General features: G+C 43.6%; 1 protein-coding gene across 1 annotated transcript in view; it reads right to left on the reverse strand.

Moving 5' to 3' along the window:
• Window positions 1-5,274, reverse strand: part of CALCR (calcitonin receptor) — a 151,955-nt gene extending 146,681 nt beyond the window's left edge. Inside the window, exon 1 of the mRNA XM_079948452.1 lies at window positions 4,919-5,274. The gene's annotated coding sequence lies outside the window, so the exon portion shown is untranslated. The remainder of the gene's footprint in view (window positions 1-4,918) is intronic.
• Between the last annotated feature and the right edge of the window lie 14,997 nt (window positions 5,275-20,271).

The following is a 20,271-nucleotide window of genomic DNA, read 5'->3' on the forward strand; positions in this document are numbered from 1 at the left end:
AGCACCCCTCTGAGTTAATGGTATTGTTCTTTCTCTCCTGCCTTCCTCCTGCCAGGACTTTTTGGCGGGAAAATTATCTTTGAATGTTCAGAAGTAAATCATTTCCTTTGAAATACCCTCTCCTCCAAATTAGTCCTTATTGTTTAATTGTACCTACTGCTATTGGCAAATTAAGTCTATTATTTAACTGTCCCAATAGCTATAGGCAAACAAGGGCATTTAAATCAGATAATGTGCCATTCTACTTATTTTTAAATGTTCTTTTTATGATCCTGCTGCACGTGCTTCCAAATGATTGCTTGGGGCTGCTAATGGGGCCCAAGCAGTTATTGGGTAGAATGTGTGGCAAGATTATAAAAAGAACCTTTTTGCACACAAAAAAGCAGAATGGTCTTTGCTTTAAATATACTTGGAACGTGCTTCCAAGTAATTGCTTGGGCCCATTAGCAGCCCTGTTATGAGCCATAGGAGGTGGCTGCCCGACAGCCAAACTACACATTACGTTAAATGAGTCTTCACACTTGCATCTCTGTGTTGTTACCTTTTTAAAGCAGCTGCTGGAGGTGGTGGCCGCAGTGCTGTGGTTGGGACTGTGGTGCAAGTGGGAGATCCGTACTCCAACATTTCTCTGGTGAAAATAGGGATGTCCTAAGGGAAAGCGGGACATCCCAGGATCAAATCAGAAACCGGGATGGCTTTTGTAAATCTGGGACTTTCCCTGGAAAATGGGGACACTTGGAAAGTCTGGGAGGATGGGGACAAAAGTAAACTCTGTTGGCTCCACCTATCATTGGTTCTGACTCTTCCTACTGTTGGCCCCCCTGCCTTTCACACCATAAAACTGCATACGTTCTCAAATGCGGAATATCAAGATACTTCTAAGAAAGCCACAAAGATCTGGGCTTTTTTGGATGGGAGAGGAAGTGTGTAACCTCAAAATTTCAGGGGGAATCCCAAGAGTGTGGGGAACACCAGAAGGTATTGCAGCAGGCAAGGTTTTCCTATAGTCAATGTCAGTGTGGTATCTGTGGATCTGGGAAGCGTACACACTGTGTGAGGAAGACTTGCAGTGAGCCTTCCCCAATACCAGACAGCAGCAGGAGCCAAGAAGCAGTCAGTAGCCAGGAGGCAGTCAAGTAGCTGTATTTATTAGTAAACTACAGATCAGCTACTCAGCACAGCAGCTAGGACTTGCTACACAGGCAAGACTAAGACTCCAGCCCATTCCCACTCAGCTTTAGAAGGAACTATACCTAGGAAGAGGAGTTTCTACTACAGACTAGGCATGTCTCTTAAGGAGAGAGGCCACATTCGCCACAATCAAGTGGCAGATGTGAAACAAAGGCACATCTTATTCCCATAGTATATTCTTCTGAACATAGCTGTCTACCCCTATTTCCTCTCAAGATATGAAAACTTCTTCTCAGTCTGGGCTCTTCCTGCAGCACCAACACTCACAAACAAACAAACAAACAAACAAACAAACAAACAAACGAAGTTTGAAGTCTGAATAAAAGTCCCAAAGCCAATCAATATCCAGTCACAGAGCAAAAGATCTCCATTTGAAGAATGCTGGTTTTCTATCCTGAGTTTAGACATCTTACTTTGAAATTATCCCAGGCAGCCTCACCAAGAGACCTCATGATTAGCGTCTTAGTGCAAAACAAATCACTTCAAAGATAAATAAATCCCTGTCCCTTTATGCTGTCACATTCTGTTTTTTATTCTTAACACTGTTTTGTTATGAGGTTCTTTTTTAAAAAAGACACAAATTATGTCTGTTGCCTTGAGTTCCTTTTAACAGAAATGCAATTAGCAAATTTAAGAAACAATTAGTGTTCTAGACCAGAGACACATCTTGACATACACAAATGGAACACACTGTGCTCATTAGCCTGCATTACATTTACAGTACTCAAATTTGTAGAAAATTTGAAGGCTCAATTCGGATAAGCTCAGTTTGGATAAGTGTTAGTCTTGTAACACCTTAAAGACTAACAAATGAATGATGTCACAAGCCTTCATGGACATGAGTCCACTTCAGCAGATATAGAAAGTGTAGAATCTGTATCCTGAGATACAGATTTATGGGAACATGGCTGGAGTAAGGTTGTAAACAGTGAGGTCAGAAGGAAAGGAAATGCAGAAAGCACAATCATTAACAGTGATAATTGAATCATAAACAGTGATCATAATCAACAATAGTATTGTGAATAACAAAGGCATCCTAGCATTGGAAAGCTAGTTAACAGAGACTGTGATAAAACAAAAACAAAGCACCTTTGTCCCAGTTCAAGCCACAGGTAACAGCGCTGAACCTCTTGATGGATTGTAATTCAATACTGTAATTTAGAGATGTCAGGTTGCAGTGAGTGTTTAGTCCCCTAGATGAAATGCCACTCCAAGCCCCATGTAACTTTATAAAGAGAGACTGGTATTCTCAAGAAGAGGTTTCTCATCTAGGTGTTTTTTCTTGAGTACATATCCTGTCTGTCTGCTTCTCTGTCCCATCTAGTTAATGTAATAAATTCTTGCAGGCAGGTATAATATCTTTCCCACTATCTTTTCAGAAAGATAGTAACAGTCATCTCACAGCTGAATCTCCCAGAAATACAATTATGGTTGTAGCAAGCAGCATAATTTCCGAGGATCAACCTTTGCTGTTTCTGCAGCTAGTGTAAATTTCAGAACTTATTTTCTTAGCAACAAGAAGAAATCAAAGTGGGAGAAAGTTTATTGAGCGGGACTCTATTAAAAAAAGAAGAAGAAATTGTAGAACTTTACGAATAAGTTTGCATACCATCTACTGACATTATAGTAGTTTTGGAATAGAAATAAATATTAAGTGCCTTTTCACAGTGGAGAGATAACTTTATTAAAATAGCTATGTTATTTAAGAATTAATTCTGGACATAAAATACTGGGTTTATTCAGTGTCACCATCTATAAAACTATTTTTTCCCCCAGTAAGCGGAAAAACCAAGACAATGCAAGAAAGATCAGCTATGCTGAAGTTATTAACAGCCCCATAAAAACATCAAATGCAGAGAGCTCCAGAAGAATGCATTTCCACAAACGAGTCAGTTTTTGACAGACTGGAACAGTCCTCTACACCATATCCTAGCCACAGGAAAAGAAGACTCTGTGCCATTTCTGCAGGGGTTAGGGAGGAATATGTATGGGCAAATTCAATTGTTAAACCCACTCTGTCCTCACTTCACTCAAGTCATCTTGCAAACAGCTACAAAGAGAACTAATATTTCTGGTAACAGTAGCAGGGACTCTACTACTGTTAACTGACACGAATGCCAACAAGCATATTCCGAGTATAAACACAAAGAGCAGCAGTCAGACACAGAAAAATGTGATAAGCCGACTACTGAGCACTGACATAAGGAGTCTATGCAATGGAGCAAGTCCTTCATATGTTATTTTCACGGTAAGCAGCCAAGTGGGTCTGGTCCAGATGGAAAGGCAGAAAACAAACCAAGTAACTAAAAATCTGGTGGTCTGTGGTTGAACCAGGTTTTTGTATCTGATATAAGAGCAAAACTCACAACTGCTCACACAATTCTTGCTCCTTCTAAAGCAATACTGTATATACACACACCCTTGCTTAGAAATCTGCTCAAATGCCATTTAGGAAGAAGGTGGGAATGGGGAAGCCTAACAACAGGGAGCCAGGATCACAAAAGGGGCTTTCCTTGTAATTTGAACCCGCAACAAAACACACATGTGGAATCTATTTGCCATTCAGAGAAATACCCAGATGCTAAATGCAGAATGATGCAAACAATAAAATGATGCTATTTTTAAAATGTAACATACTGACGCTTGCTAAGTGGCTGGAATAAATGTAATATAATAATAATCATCTTAGATGTGAAATATCGAGTCATTGTGCATTAACCTGGTGCCACTTAAATGTCCTGTGACTGGAGATTGCTTCCACCTGTAGTTTGCTCTGCATCTGTGTCACAAAAGCAAGATTAAAACTGCAAGGTTCAACTGGGTCTTCCCATCACCTAAGTTATGATGTCCTTCCTGCAACCTGCCAATGCAGCCATCGCTTTCTTCACTGCTGCCTCTGAAGTCTTCTTCATGGAGCAGTTCTGACTCCTTTTCATGAGCAACATTTAACACAGCTCCAACCGTACCAAGCATTTGCTTGCTAATATTTCCATCTACATTCTACAAACAGTGTGACATTGGTGACTGCTCCCAAGACTGTGGCTGCCATCCCTTGATTAAGCATTGCAGAAAGATCAAGTTGTTTTCAACATGATTGGCACATGCCTCCACAGATCATCTCCCCAGATGGATCAGAGTTAACATCAACACTGGGAAATCCTCACCCAAGTTAGACTCAAGGGAGAGGCACCGAAGAGCAGCATCAAGGTCTGGGCATCAAGGCATAAGTTTCCTCAACAAATTCACCCACCCCACTTCCAGGAGGAAAAGGTCAGCCAGGATCTGCAACAGCAGACTGCCTATGGATCTGCAACTATAGCCAACCAAGAACTCCCCCCTCTAGGAACTGACCTTAGAACAGTTTCCCCTCCAGATGTTAAGGACTACAACTCCCATCATCCTTGACCACTGACCATGCTGATGGGAACTGTACTCCCAAATCGTCAGGCTGGGAAAGACTGCCTTAGAGAATCCACCAGGCATCTTGATATCGTCCACATCTCCTTTATACCTGCAGATCCAGCTTCCTAAAAGGGAAACAGGCTCCCTACTAAAGAGCCCTCTTGCGACCAGGTAAGCTGAGGCAGAACGGTCTTCAGGTATACCTGAAGACTACCATTTGCTCCACTGCCTCTTTCCTGCACGACCGCTTGCGGCTTCCATCGCCGGCGTTTCCCAACCTTAGTTCCGCCCCAAATAAACGAAAACGGCGAAAACTTGCGAGGACTCACCGCTCTCCTGGATCCGCAGGAGGGAGTCGGTGTTCTCCGGTTCCCCGCCGAAGCAGCTGGTTGCAATCCCGCCTAGGAAGCCGAGAGTCGAGTGGTCGTGGCGCGAGTTGGTTCCTTAAATCCCATACAAAGAGAGCGCACGGGGGGAATCGCCACTGCCAGCAGCCTTGCTTTCCAGCAGCCCTTGCTCCGGCACCCCCAGCCCCCAAGACCGACCAGGGGCAGAGATCAAGCCCAGCGAGCTGCTTGCACGCCCAGCCACCAAGCGGCCAGCGCGCAGCCAAGGAGGAGCAGCGCCTCCTCGCCCCGGTCCCAGCCAAAGAAGCCAGGCGCCGCTTGCGCTTTAAAGGAGCCGCACGCTCGGCGACGCGAGAGCGCAGCTGAATGGCTCCGGAGCTCGGCGAGCGGCCGTCACGGGGGCGAGAGGGGCGGGGGCTCCCTCGGGAAGAGGAGGGGGCCGAGAGCCGGAGCGCTGTTATTCCCAGCACTGAGAGACGCCCCCCTTCCAAAAGTCCAGAACTGAAGGAGAAAGACAAAGGGAGAGCCTCTGAGTGCGTGTGAAGTGCCTCCCCCCCCCCCACCGAGTCAGAAACCACCTTGGCTCTCTGCAGAGCTTCCTTTCAAAGCCGATCAGAATGAAAGGATCTTGATCACACTGGAGGGAGAAACCAGCCATCTTTCATGGGGAGATGGAGCCAATGGCACCCCCCCCCCCGCGCCCATACCCGCCCCAGAAAAAACCCAAACAAACCATTGAGCCCAAACTTACCTAGCAGAACCTTCACGAAGACAAATGGAGGGTGCATTTGCAACGCTCTTGTTGCAGCCTTGTTCCAAGCCCTTTCTGCTCTTGCCTTGACACCTATCAATCAGTTCCTCTTGGCAGGAAGACGGTGCCTGATGCCACCTGAATGGTTTGTATGAGTGTAGCCACAATTCCTTTCGCGCGCACACAAAAGACTACCCAAGGCAAGGTTTAGGTAAAGGGACCCCTGACCATTAGGTCCAGTCGTGACCAACTCTGGGGTTGCAGCACTCATCTCGCTTTATTGGCCGAGGGAGCCGGCTTACAGCTTCCGGGTCATGTGGTCAGCATGACTAAGCCGCTTCTGGCGAACCAGAGCAGCGCACGGAAACACTGTTTACCTTCCCGCCGGAGCGGTACCTATTTATCTACTTGCACTGGCGTGCTTTCAAACTGCTAGGTGGGCAGGAGCAGGGACCGAACAACGGGAGCTCACCCCATCGTGGGGATTCGAACCGCCGACCTTCTAATCAGCAAGCCCTAGGCTCTGTGGTTTAACCCATAGTGCCACCCGCGTCCCTAAGGCAAGGTTTGCAGAAGGGCAAAACCATCATCATCATAGGAGAAAAGCATCACTGTGACACACAGAGCGCCTCTAAATAAGCAGGCAGACCTGTGTGAGGAGAAACAGCAGCATGCTGGGGCCCAGGGATGCAGCAAAGTAATTTTAGACCCTGGACTTGAATAGTCTGAGGCCACACATTTAAATGACCATGCTATTATCATCCATAACGATTTATTAATTGCCTTCTAAACAACCGTATCAGGGCAATGTACACTGGGTGGTCATTTGGTCAGTAGCAGTGGGGGAACCCCAGACTGGGGGTCCTGCATTTCAGCCCCAAGGAGCTGCACCGCTATTGGAGCCTTGCATCTGCCTTGTTAGAGAGTGCAGGGGTGCCTTTTTGTGAACTGGGAGAGATGCTGGAAACTTGCACACCTTCACAAAATTATAAGAAGATGACAAGATCAGAAAATTCTGTTCTTGCCCTAGAAAAGATTTGCTATTATGCATAGAGAACACACCCACCCAAACAGTTCTGCAACTGTGCAGTGAAATCATTTGCGAATTTTGTTGTTGTTGTTTAGTCGTTTAGCCGTGTCCGACTCTTCGTGACCCCATGGACCAGAGCACGCCTCCCGCAGTTTGATCAAACTCATGCTGGTAGCTTCAAGAACACCATCCAACCATCTCATCCTCTGTCGTCCCCTTCTCCTTGTGCCCTCCATCTTTCCTAACATCAGGGTCTTTTCCAGGGAGTCTTCTCTTCTCATGAGGTGGCCAAAGTATTGGAGCCTCAGCTTCACGATCTGTCTTTCCAGTGAGCACTCAGGGCTGATTTCCTTCAGAATGGAGAGGTTTGATCTTCTTGCAGTCCGTGGGACTCTCGAGGGTCTCCTCCAGCACCATAATTCAAAAGCATCAATTCTTCGGCAATCAGCCTTCTTTATGGTCCAGCTCTCACTTCCATACATCACTACTGGGAAAACCATAGCTTTTACTATACGGACCTTTGTTGGCAAGGTGATGTCTCTACTTTTTAAGATGCTGTCTAGGTTTGTCATTGCTTTTCTCCCAAGAAGCAGGTGTCCTTTAATTTCGTGACTGCTGTCACCATCTGCAGTGATCATGGAGCCCAAGAAAGTAAAAGCTCTTACTGCCTCCATTTCTTCCCCTTCTATTTGCCAGGAGGTGATGGGCCCAGTGGCCATGATCTTCATTTTTTTGATGTTGAGCTTCAGACCATATTTTGCGCTCTCCTCTTTCACCCTCAATAAAAGGTTCTTTAATTCCGCCTCACTTTCTGCCATCAAGGTTGTGTCATCTGCATATCTGAGGTTGTTGATATTTCTTCCGGCAATCTTAATTCCGGCTTCGGATTCATCCAGCCCAGCCTTTCGCATGATGAATTCTACATATAAGTTAAATAAGCAGGGAGACAATATACAGCCTTGTTGTACTCCTTTCCCAATTTTGAACCAATCAGTTGTTCCATATCCAGTTCTAACTGTAGCTTCTTGTCCCACATAGAGATTTCTCAGGAGACAGATGAGGTGATCAGGCACTCCCATTTCTTTAAGAACTTGCCATAGTTTGCTGTGGTCAACACAGTCAAAGGCTTTTGCATAGTCAATGAAGCAGAAGTAGATGTCTTTCTGGAACTCTCTAGCTTTCTCCATAATCCAGCGCATGTTTGCAATTTGGTCTCTGGTTCCTCTGCCTCTTCTAAATCCAGCTTGCACTTCTGGGAGTTCGCGGTCCACATACTGCTTGAGCCTTCCTTGTAGAATTTTAAGCATAACCTTGCTAGCGTGTGAAATGAGTGAAATTGTGCGGTAGTTGGAGCATTCTTTGGCACTGCCCTTCTTTGGGATTGGGATGTAGACTGATCTTCTCCAATCCTCTGGCCACTTTTCCAAACTTGCTGGCATATTGAGTGTAGCACCTTAACAGCATCATCTTTTAAAATTGTAAATAGTTCAGCTAGAATACCATCACTTCCTCTGGCCTTGTTATTTGCAGTGCTTTCTAAGGCTCATTTGACTTCACTCTCCAGGATGTCTGGCTCAAGGTCAGCAACCACACTACCTGGGGTGTACGAGACATCCATATCTTTCTGGTATAATTCCTCTGTGTATTCTTGCCACCTCTTCTTGATGTCTTCTGCTTCTGTTAGGTCCTTACCACTTTTGTCCTTTATTATGGTAATCTTTGTACGAAATTTTCCTTTCATATTTCCAATTTTCTTGAACAGATCTCTGGTTCTTCCCATTCTGTTGTTTTCCTCTATTTCTTTGCATTGCTTGTTTAAGAAGGCCTTCTTGTCTCTCCTTGCTGTTCTTTGGAAATCTGCATTCAATTTCCTGTATCTTTCACTATCTCCCTCGCATTTTGCTTGCCTTCTCTCCCCCGCTATTTGTAAGGCCTCGTTGGACAGCCACTTTGCTTTCTTGCATTTCTTTTTCATTGGGATGGTTTTAGTTGCTGTCTCCTGTATAATGTTGCGAGCCTCCACCCATAGTTCTTCAGGCACTCTGTCCAGCAAATCTAAGTCCTTAAACCTGTTCCTCACTTCCACTGTGTATTCATAGGGATTTGGTTTAGATTGTATCTTACCGGCCCAGTGGTTTTTCCTACTTTCTTCAGTTTAAGCTTGAATTTTGCTATAAGAAGCTGATGATCCGAGCCACAGTCAGCTCCAGGTCTTGTTTTTGCTGACTGTATAGAGCTTCTCCATCTTTGGCTGCAGAGAATATAATCAATCTGATTTTGATGTTGCCCATCTGGTGATGTCCATGTGTAGAGTCGTCTCTTGTGTTGTTGGGAAAGCGTGTTTGTGATGACCAGCTTGTTCTCTTGACAGAACTCTATTAGCCTTTGCCCTGCTTCGTTTTGATCTCCAAGGCCAAACTTGCCAGTTGTTCCTTTTATCTCTTGATTCCCTACTTTAGCATTCCAATCCCCTATAATGAGAAGAACATCCTTCTTTGGTGTCACTTCTATAAGGTCTTTTAAGTCTTCATAGAATTCGTCAATTTCAGTTTCTTCAGCACCAGTAGTTGGTGCATAAACTTGGATTTGCGAGTTTACTTAGAACTAAATCCACTGTGTTCAACAGAGCTTACTCTCTAGTAAGTGTGTGTAGGTTGCAGTCTCAATCTCCTCAGAAAAAGAGGTGGAATCTGCACACATATAAAAAATGCTGTGAAAATGCTTTAAAAAAAAAAGTTTTGAAAAATACATTGAATTTCGCATAGCTCACTGTCACCATCTAGTGCCACATTTGTATATTGCACTTTACAACACATTTAAAACATTTGTGAAACAAGACAGCCTGTTTTTAGAACTAGCTGCCCAAACAGCAATTGTAAGATGTCACAAAGCTTTGATGTTGCTGGAGGTGGGTGCGGGGGTGGGTGGGGTAGAATTGCCTCTTTTTATGTCTCTCTGCTCAGCTACTATATTTGTAAATTACAAAATACTACAAAAACACAAGTCTCCTTTTCTCTTAAAACAAAAACAAAAAAAATCAGAAACCCATGCCCCACAAAAGGCCACTGTGAAACTTTATAACACTTGAGGAAATTGAGTTCATAAAATAATTATTATGAGCGACAGATTTAAATACAAACAAACAAACAAAAACAACTTGCAGCATCTCAAGGATCACCTACTTGCTTCCTTAGGAACGAGGACATCCTCGGGAAGGGATAGAGCGGTGATACAGAAATGACCCTTTAAAAAATATAAATGTGCTTGGCTCATACATATTCATGTTCACTGTATTTGCTGGCACAGAATCCAGAGGACTCAAGCTGTTCCAATGTAATTTATATTAAGATGCACTGAACGAAAAATACTATGGTAAGCATTATGTAATTCAGAAATGTACACCTTATTTCAAAATTTGGGGATGTCACAAACAGACAATTAGGTGTTGGACTCAGTGGAGGATAGGAATAATGAGTATCTTTAAAAAAAAAAAAAAGTGGTGAGAATTTCGCAAGAGATCTATTTCTGATTGCCTCAGCATCAGCAGGTATTTTCCAGCTGTGCTTCAGAAAGTGAAGGCTCTCTGGACCCATCTAAGCTTGTGGTACAAGGTGGTTTCCCAGAGTGGCTGGGGAAACGCAGCCAGATGGGCGGGGTATAAATAATAAATTATTATTAAATTATTATATGAAAGCCTGGCAAAAATGATTCATTGAAAGGCAGGGAAAGCATTCTACAAAAGAATACAACTCAGGAGGCAGAGGTAGGGTTGCCGTATTTCAAACAGTATTTCAAAATCCAGCCAGAAATGTTGTTGGCAAAGTTGTTGATTTCTGCTGTTTTTGAGCTATTTTTTAAAATGGGAAATCGGCAAAAATGGCATGACCGACATGGGCTGCCATACATCTGGATTTTCCTGGCCATTTGGCCGATTTCCGTCCAGACACTGGTGCCAACAGCAGGATTCCAGATATGTCTGGGAAAATCCGGTCGTATGGCAACCCCGCCAGAGAATTAGTAGAAGTATGGATATAAAATTAGCAAACTATGACATATTATAAACACTACTTATTGGGATACTTTTTAGTTTGGAAGCACTAAACACAGAAAATAGATGAGCACAACTCAAATCAATTAAAAGCACAAGGCAAAATAATATATATTTTTCTTTTTTCTAAAGCTGAAACAGCAGGGAGCCAAGGCCTCTGGCAACAGGCTTTCTGAATTGGTTGTGTATATCCACAATGTGCCGGGGGGGGGGGGGGGTTGGGGCATTTTGTGGATACAGTGGTACGAACTTAATTCGTTCCGGAAGTCCGTTCTTAACCTGAAACCGTTCTTAACCTGAGGTACCACTTTAACTAATGGAGCCTCCCGCTGCCTCCCCCACACGATTTCTGTTCTCATCCTGGGACAAAGTTCTTAACCCGAGGTACTACTTCCGGGATAGCAGAGTCTGTAACCCGAAGTGTTTGTAACCCGAGGTGTTTGTAACCCGACGTACCACTGTATTCCAATACAGTGGTACGTCGGGTTACAGACACTTCAGGTTACAGACTCCGCTAAGCCCAGAAATAGTACCTCGGGTTAAGAACTTTGCTTCAGGATGAGAACAGAAATCGCATAGTGGCAGCAGCGGGAGGCCCCATTAGCTAAAGTGGTACCTCAGGTTAAGAAGAGTTTAAGGTTAAGAACAGACCTCCAGAACAAATTAAGTTCTTAACCCGAGGTACCACTGTATTAACATAAGGACTGGTGGCTATGATTCCAAACATATTTCATGATTTGACATGGCTGCAACTCACCCTCAGTTCATACTGCCTCAAACAGACAGGATATAAATTCTGTAAAGAAAGGAAAAAGGAAACCAAAGTGATTTTTGCATTGTGCCAGAATGACATTAAAGAAGGTGCCTGGTGGACTTCTCTGGAGAGGGCAGCTGAGGGGCTGCTGCTAAAAATAGACTCTCTCAAGTGGGCTTGTGCACCAAACCTCATTTGGTGGGCATACTTGTTGAAGGACTCTGATGCTTATTTCAAGGCAGGGGTAGCTAGGTGATGCAGGAATATGCAGCTGTCCCATACAAGGATTGAACCTGCAAGCTTGGTGTTATCAGCACCATGCTCTGACCAATTGAGCTAGCCAGGCTGGTCCCAAGGTCCCAAAGCATGAAGGCTTTCAAAAGCCAAAGTGTCATTTGGAATTGAGATTGTGAATATGATAAAGAACTGGCACACTCTGACCTCCACCAGCCAGGAGACCTGAGGCCACAGAAAGACTAGACCTTCTGCCTCTTAGCAAAGAAGATTATGGCAAGGGAGAGACCACCTTGGTCCTGCCCACTGGCCAGTGAAGGAGCAGCTGCTGTTGTACTTGCTTTCCTCCTTCCTGTGCAGTGCTTAGAAAGTATTTGTCACTTCATTAGGGCAGCTGCTGGAACAAATGCATTGTAGTGGGGGATGCCTTGTTCACAGGAACATATTGTTGATGAGAAAGCAGTCTATATGATGAGGAGTCACGTGATAACGAAGGACTTTTACATGTTGCAGCAGAATGGTAGAAAACCGTAATCAAAGGCAGTAGAAAATTAATGTCAGAGAATAAATTAAACCCTGTGAAAAATGAAAATTAAATAGGGGCCTCTGAGCATCTGCAGAGAGCTTTCACCATGGGTTACAGACACTTCAGGTTACAGACTCTGCTAACCCAGAAATAGTACCTCGGGTTAAGAACTTTGCTTCAGGATGAGAACAGAAATCGTGCTCCGGCGGCGCGGTGGCAGCGGGAGGCCCCATTAGCTAAAGTGGTGCTTCAGGTTAAGAACAGTTTCAGGTTAAGTACAGACCTCCGGAACGAATTAAGTTCTTAACCCGAGGTACCACTGTACTAGGTTAGGAACAGCTAGCCACTACAATCTTGAGCTCCAGCGCTTCTTTTTTTCAGGAAATGAACAATGAATGCCATGATCAAGGCCAGCCCTACCAGTAGGTAGAGAAAGGAAATGTTGGGGGCAGCGGGTCCTCCTGAGCCACCAGTCATGTTCTTCCGTTGAAGGACAGAGCTGTGTGTGACATACTGCAGTTCCTGCAGCTCCTAAACCAGTCTGGTTTTTCTCAGATGTGGCAGTGGCTCTATCACCAGTAAGATTCAGCTGCCACTCCAATTAGCTTCTGTACATGGAGAACTTTGCCTCAGGTGACAAAATGTCTTGGGCTTACTAAGAGGTGATATGAATAAGATTGTGAGCCAGAAACTGCTCTTTCACACCTGGCAAGTCATGAAATTCACTAGGTGATTCTGCCTTACCAAGGTGGGGAGGAAAGCTTAGTAAAATGAAATGAAGTGAAATGAGATACTATCTTAATGCTACTGCTAATCGTGAGTGCCATCTTGTTGGAGAATTTCTGTCACCCAAAGGGAAATTTGGTGAACTGTTAACCCCCCCCCCCCCGCCACACAATTTATCTGCTTACAAATAGAGTGGATAATTTTGAGAGGCCATCTGCATGTGTACTTCTAGTTTAAAGCTCTACTTGCTCAGAGATGTCAATAAGAAGAGTGGAAGTCAGCCTGTGTCTAGACTGGAGGTTTTCAGAGTTATGTAGCATCTGTTATGTAAGTTTTTGAAGGTTTCTCATAAATTTTGTTGGAACTTTTCTTTCTTGGTTAGTTGATGGATGCAACACGTTTGCTGAACGGCCTGACCTCTTCCCGTCGTGCTCAAGTGTTGTAGGTCCTTTCTGTTCCAAACATGTGAAAATATATCGATGCTCCTGGTTTTAATCATATCGTACAGAATTGTCAGCACTTTCTCCCACGGACATTTCTTCCTCCCAAAAAGAAAGCTGTTGGCAAAGAGGAAATGGAATTATAGTTCTGAGAAATGAAGTCTCTTTATTTTAAGTACAAGCAGCATTTGAAGCAGTGAGAAGGCTGGAAGCTTCCACACATCGCCCTGCCAATGCACTTCAGTCCCAGGCTAAAATATATTTTCTATTCAAGAGCTGGGCCTTCTTGGAGACGAAGGTGCCAAGTATGTTAAATTCTTCCAGATACCATTTGATTAACTTGACATTTATACTCACTGTCAGAAAAAAAACCTCATCTTGCGTAGAACACAGTTTCGAAATGAGTAAATAACAAAAGCAGCAGAATAATAATTAGACCACAATCTTATTATGGCTAGATGATGTTGCTCCATTGGTGAAGAGTGAGGTCTGTGGGCAGGATGCTGCTGCCAGAAGCCTCTCCTGTGGTATACCTGCTGAAAGCTCTGCTGGTGTCAATGGGAGGCTGGAAGAGCATTCCAGTGACATGTCAAGGGCACCTATAGTCACCAGAATGCAAAGCCCACTTGTTTCCCTGGGACACCCAACAAATTGGCCCAAACCTATGCCAGCCCTGGATCAAGGATTATTCCCCTCCCATTGGAGTCAACACAAGGGAGGGGAAAATATGTGCCTTTCCATTTCCATCCCAAGATGTGGTGGATGTAGTAGGCAATCCACCATGGAATCTCATTCACAAACCTTAGACAGGATTACTCCACCACAGCAACCTCAGCTTTCCAAGTTCTGGCCCTTATGTATTCAAAATGGCAGCACCCAGGCACAAAAGGAGGGGCTTGGGGAAACCCCAAGATTTTACAAAAGCATATTTAGGTGGGAGAGAAACACAAACAGCAGGGAGAGGCAGGCCAATGAGGACTGAGTGGGCTTAGTGGGTAAAGAATGCTGACTGACTGTTGGGGGTGACCAAAATTAGAGGGTAGTGGAATGGAACGGAACGGAACAGACTATCCAGGAAGAGGGTGTGGCTGGCTGATGGGTTGGAAATGTTGTACTCCAGCATTTTGTTGCAGATTCCACTAATAATAATATTAGTAGTTATAGCAGAAGTGATAATAGTAATAATCATAGTTTTTATGTTAAAAATAGTAGTTAAGGTTTATTTTAAAAGCTGAAAATAAAACATCTCTCTGCCCGTTGCTGACAACTGCCATTCTACACTTTTTAGACATTGATAGAAATAAGAGTGTGTTTTACGTCTAAATGTCCTGACCCTCCCCGGCCAAGGAAGGCACACTTCTGATAGTTAACATCTTTATTGACAAGTAAAGCCCTTACAGCAGCTTCCAGGGCTCCAGATACACACACACACACTTCTAGCCTTTAGGCAGCTGTCCATAGGTCTAGGCCCTGCAGAGCAGTTGCCCCCTGCTAGTTATATACCCTCCTCTGACGGGTTAGAATCATAGAATCATAGAGTTGGAAGAGACCACAAGGGCCATCGAGTCCAACCCCCTGCCAAGCAGGGCTTCTGCAACCTGACACTTCTCCCGTATAGAAGTTGCCACTGCTCTTCCCACTTCAGGCCCCTCCTGGTTCTAGGAGACAGCAAGGCAGGGGAAGGTGGGGAGTCTACTGCCCCATCTGTCGCCTGAACAGCCTCTTTTTCTTCCACCACATCTGGCACACCTTCCTCTGTCTCAGAGTGTCCTAACTCGTCCCGCTCCCCTGGCTCCTGCTTTGTGGGCAGTGTCAAACCCCATGAATCATTGGTCCCCTCTTCTGGGCCACTTTCCTGGTCCCCTGCCTCCACCCCACACTCTTCAGAGTCCTCCAGCTCCTGACACTAAATAATATCCAGCCCAAAGTAACATGTTCTCACTCGCAACAGCTCTCCAGGTTCTTCACAGGGGACCATTGGAGGCTTCCAAATCTGGAGACTGAGGCAGCAGGTCAGATAAGGGCCTCCAGGAAAAGTTGTGTGATGGCAAAAGGGAATGGCTGGGAGAAGGGGATAGGGGTGGGTTTCAGGAACAAAAGCCAAGGTCTGCTGCTGCCCTGTCTGAGGCAGTTGCTTTACGCTGCCTAGTAAAAGAGTAAACTCTGCTGTTATGTATTCGGTGGTCTGTGTTTGCCTGGACTAAGGATTCTGAGCTCCTGTGTTCTGATTCGATACATGATATCCAATCACAGCACATTTCAGGATTTGGGCCTCTGCCATTGGCCCTTAAACTCTGAGCTATGATTCGCAGCTTGGACGTTTAGACAGCCAATCACGTTGGGAGTGGGAGTGGCCCAGGGCTTCAGAAATGTATATAAGCAGTTGCTTTGCCCCTGTTGTCGAGTTCTGCTAATTCAGTAATGGTTCTTGCTGTTATCACTGTGTCTTGCCTCATGGGAACCTACCTACACTTCATCTGCGCTCCTTGTGAATCAAGGATACAGGCCAAGTAAGAATTAGATTGTGGTTAAATGTCTGTGCAAAGAAATGTAGTCTCATCCTTAGCACATCCTCCCCATTCATTTCCTTAGCAGGGGAAGCCCCACACATAAACATCCCTTTATGCATAAGGAGGTCCCCCGTCTCTTGGCAGGAGTGACTGCGAAAACCTTTCCCCATGGGGGACCTTTCCAAATATATTTCACACATCCCTGATGGAGAGTTCTTAACATTAATTGTATAACCACAGAAAACATATTCTAAAATGTGCAGCTCCAGCTGATTTTTTGCCCCCTTTTGGATTCTCCAAAAAAGATTTTAAAAAAGGAATCATTTGGGAGCCTAGATAAATGGACACAATGTGCTTTATCTGATTTATCTGTTGCTTTTGTAGTGGTGGTGATCAAGCTGTGTGAGCCTAATAGCATACACGGCCCTGGAGGAATAGCTGTGCATGGAGAAGTGACTGAATCTTATAATCCTATTGTAGGGAAAGCATTCAATTTCCAAAGATGCTCAGAGAACCACCAGCATATTCACAGTTCTAAATCTCTGTGGGTTTGTTCCACCTCACTCAGCACTGATCATCCTAGGAAAATGCAGAGTACAGCAGACCATGCTCAAGAAAGCGGATGCATTTGACGGTGTTTGAATAATTATCCTAGCTTTATCAAATTGTCAGATAATCACAACAACAACAATCTGCTTTTATAATGCTGTTTCTTTTTTTTATGTCATATATTTGCATACTGCTTAGGGAATTAATTTTTTTCCCAGTGGTTTAGAAATGTGTTGAAATAAATAATATTAATATGGGGGAAATACGTATTAATTTACAAAACACAAAAATTCGGTGAAGATATATTTCTGATGATCCTGTGGAGAATTTCAGGACCTCGGAGGCCACTAGGGGGCGCATCGGAAGATGGCTGACAATAACATCTCTCCGACCCACATGAGGTAATTTGGAGGCTATGATGGGAGTAATTAGCCTCCCTACCCCCCCCCCCCAGGATGGTGGGGGGGGACTGCCTTGCCTGCTGTGCCCTATACCACCCCCGAATTTGTGGGGATGGGGGCACTAGGCACAAAGCCCTCCTGTGGGATTCCGGTGCTCCTGGACGCCATCCCTGATCCGCGCCACTAGCTGCAAGAACTTCAAAAGAAACAATTTGGATGAAGGAATGCACATATTTCAAGGAAGGAGGGGGAGTAAAAGACTGCTAACAGAAGAGATCTCTGATAAAACAAGACAAGATTAAATCATGTGAAGATACGCCAAGACACGGTATGGCAAATGACTGATGGGGGAGGGGGGAAAAACTTATGTGATTAAACAAGAATCCCCTCCCCTCACGAGTCAGAAATGTCGTTTTAAGGACTTAAGCTGTGGATTTAAGGCTGTGTGGAGATAAACTTTCGAACCAAAGCATGTTTTAAGAAGAGCGTGGAATGTATAAGAGCTTTGGAATGACACAGTTAAAAATGCCGTCGCCATATTGGGAAGTTCTGTCGGAGGACTTAAGTCTGAGAGGAGAAATAGAGAAATAGAGCTGTTTTTATATTGTGGGTGAAACTCCTCAGTGGGACTTAAGAATGACAGTTCTGTAATTAATGATGGAAAAAGCACTGTTATCTATGAAGGCGATGATATATGGAAACCATCTCGATTTGAGGATTGGAAGAACGGAAAAATTCACACAGGATTATTATTGGTGTTTATCGACTTAAGGAGACTATCAGAAGAGATCATAAAGAAAAAAGAGAAAATATATGAACAAGATATGATGTGGAAACAGCAAGATAAAACTGGATAGAATTATGAACCCTGTTTGGACTGATTTGGATTGATTTGGACATTAACGCAGTAGCAAGAAGATGATCAGAATCCCCCTTCGGATCTTGAAATATGGGTTCCCCCAACAAAAATTTAAAATTCGGCTTTGTAATTCGGAATTTATGTGATGTGATTTAATTTGATTTGATTGGCCGGTTAATAAAAATTTATTTAAAAAAAAGAGAGAATTTCAGGACCTCATAAACAATAGCTATGGGTAAGGGCATCTAACCAAAGTTCAAAAAATATATATGAGCAAGATCAAAACCTCTCAATATTATAGAAGAGCAAGCACTTGGAACATCAGGTGTCGCAGCCAGGTGAGCTGAACAGGTGAGCTATTGGCTTCATCTTGGACCCTGCTCTGTGTTATTTCCATGCAGACCTGCTCTTACCTGTAGCCTGACTTGTACAGGAGCGAGCTTTGACTAAAGCCTTCTTTCTTATACCTAACAGCCTTTGTTGCAGTGTTTGGGACGGGAGCCCTGATAGTATTAGATTCTTGAGGTGAGCATTCCTACATGTTACAGAGGAGACGAGGAGAACTCAACTTGAGCTCAGTTGGAAGAGGTTAATGATTAGGATGAATAAAAATGTGCTGGGTTACCCCCCCCCCCCCAAACAAAACTCACTGTAGTCAACTGAAGGCAACCAACCATGCCCTGGGCCCCCAAACCTCTCTCAATGCCAATGAAAATTAATTAATGAAAAGAAAGAGAACCCACCCACATGATGCTGACACAAAAACCTTGCGCGTATACTATGTAAAAGAATACATAGTGTATTCTTCTCCATAGAGGCATACCAGTAATTGATCGTGTTTCTATTAGGGGATGCCCTGAATTAGAGGACCTTATGCATTATATCTTGTGCTGCCCCTTATATATTGAAGCAAGAGAACGGTTTTTGACACCTATAATGATAAGGTTCCCTGGCCAGAATCTTTCTGACATGATTCTATATCTTCTTGCAGACATAGATAAGTATGTAAGCTGGCGTGTAGCACTTTTTGCAACTGCCGCCAGGAAAATTAGAAAAAATTATATAGCCAACATAGCTATCAATTGTAAAGGAGATGAATTTATTTGACCCCATCTACACCAAGCTGTATATTTCTCACTAAACTTTGAACATAATTGTCTATTGCATTATTTAATATTACTTTTAATATATTAGGGGCCCTGCGGTGATTTTAGCTTATAAATGTTTATTGTCTAATGTTTCAATTTGTATATTAAGGAGTTTCTATAGCTTTGTGCAGATTAAGGTCATGTTTTGACAATGTAAATGTTTTAAGTTTTTGTATCAAACTAGTATATATTTTATTGAATGACATTGTATACATTGCAGCAACCTTTGGCTATAAGCAATAAACTTGACTGACTGACTGTATTTTTCTCTCCCTTCTTCCTCCCCAAACCTTATACTGTATACAACATTAAAGTCTCACATTGAATATAACTGATCTGTAATAAGGACTTTATGAACTGAAAATAGAGACAATATATGTACTTTTATGTGACCCACGAAATCTTTAATAATTTTTTTTTTAATATGTTTGGGTCATACAAAAATGAATCTTTTAAACTAAATAAATGTTCTTTAAAAACATTAATATCATTCAGAAAATAACTGGGTATACTACACACAGAATCTATTTGACCCTGTAAAGAAGTCTGGTACTCATTGCCAAATACAGATCACACACACACATTATAATGAAGTTATAATAGGAACAGGAGGCCAGCCAGCATGACACTAGTTTCGATCTAATAGCTGGAAAAGAAGGCACAGGAGGGCATTATCATCTGTTTCATGGCTGCACAGAGCAGCAAACTTTTGAAGTCACATCTGCAAGGACATTCCTTCTAAATATGAACAAGGCAGAGAATTCAGGAAAGAGTGAATTCCCAAGATCCTAGGGAAAATAAATGAAAACGTGTTCATTCAAGGTTGAAGGCTGGGAAGCTCAACCAACAGATTAAATATCAGTGATGATGGAACAAACAGCTCAGAAATTAGTAAACCTGGAGCTGGGAGACACAAGGTCAGGAGAAGCATGTGGTGTGCACAATTTTAAACTGCAGGTGGAAGAAGATACGTTGCAATGCCACTCCATTAAAAATAAAATCAAACCACATTAAAAAAAAACCCTAGCAGGTCAGAAAAGGTGGGTTCTTGCCTAGTTGTCCATGTATTTTTCCTACGGGGAAAGTATTGAAATACTTTCAATATTTCCACCACTACCACCCTCTCCCTACAAGCTGAAACTGGCTTCTTCTCTTGCTGCTGCTGCTGAATCATGGACATTACATGGGAACTAGCTCAAAACCAGCAAGCTCCGAATGCCCATATCCTAGAAAGCCCTGTAACCCTGTCTAGGGGCCAAATTAGACAAAATGCTGGAGAGCCACCATCTCGTGATGTTTCCTCCTCCTCCTCCTTCTTCAAGGGATGTACTACTTGAAAAGGGATTATGGTTTTT

This window comes from Podarcis cretensis (genome assembly GCF_951804945.1).
Source record: "Podarcis cretensis genome assembly, chromosome: 12".
Taxonomy (NCBI): domain Eukaryota; kingdom Metazoa; phylum Chordata; class Lepidosauria; order Squamata; family Lacertidae; genus Podarcis; species Podarcis cretensis.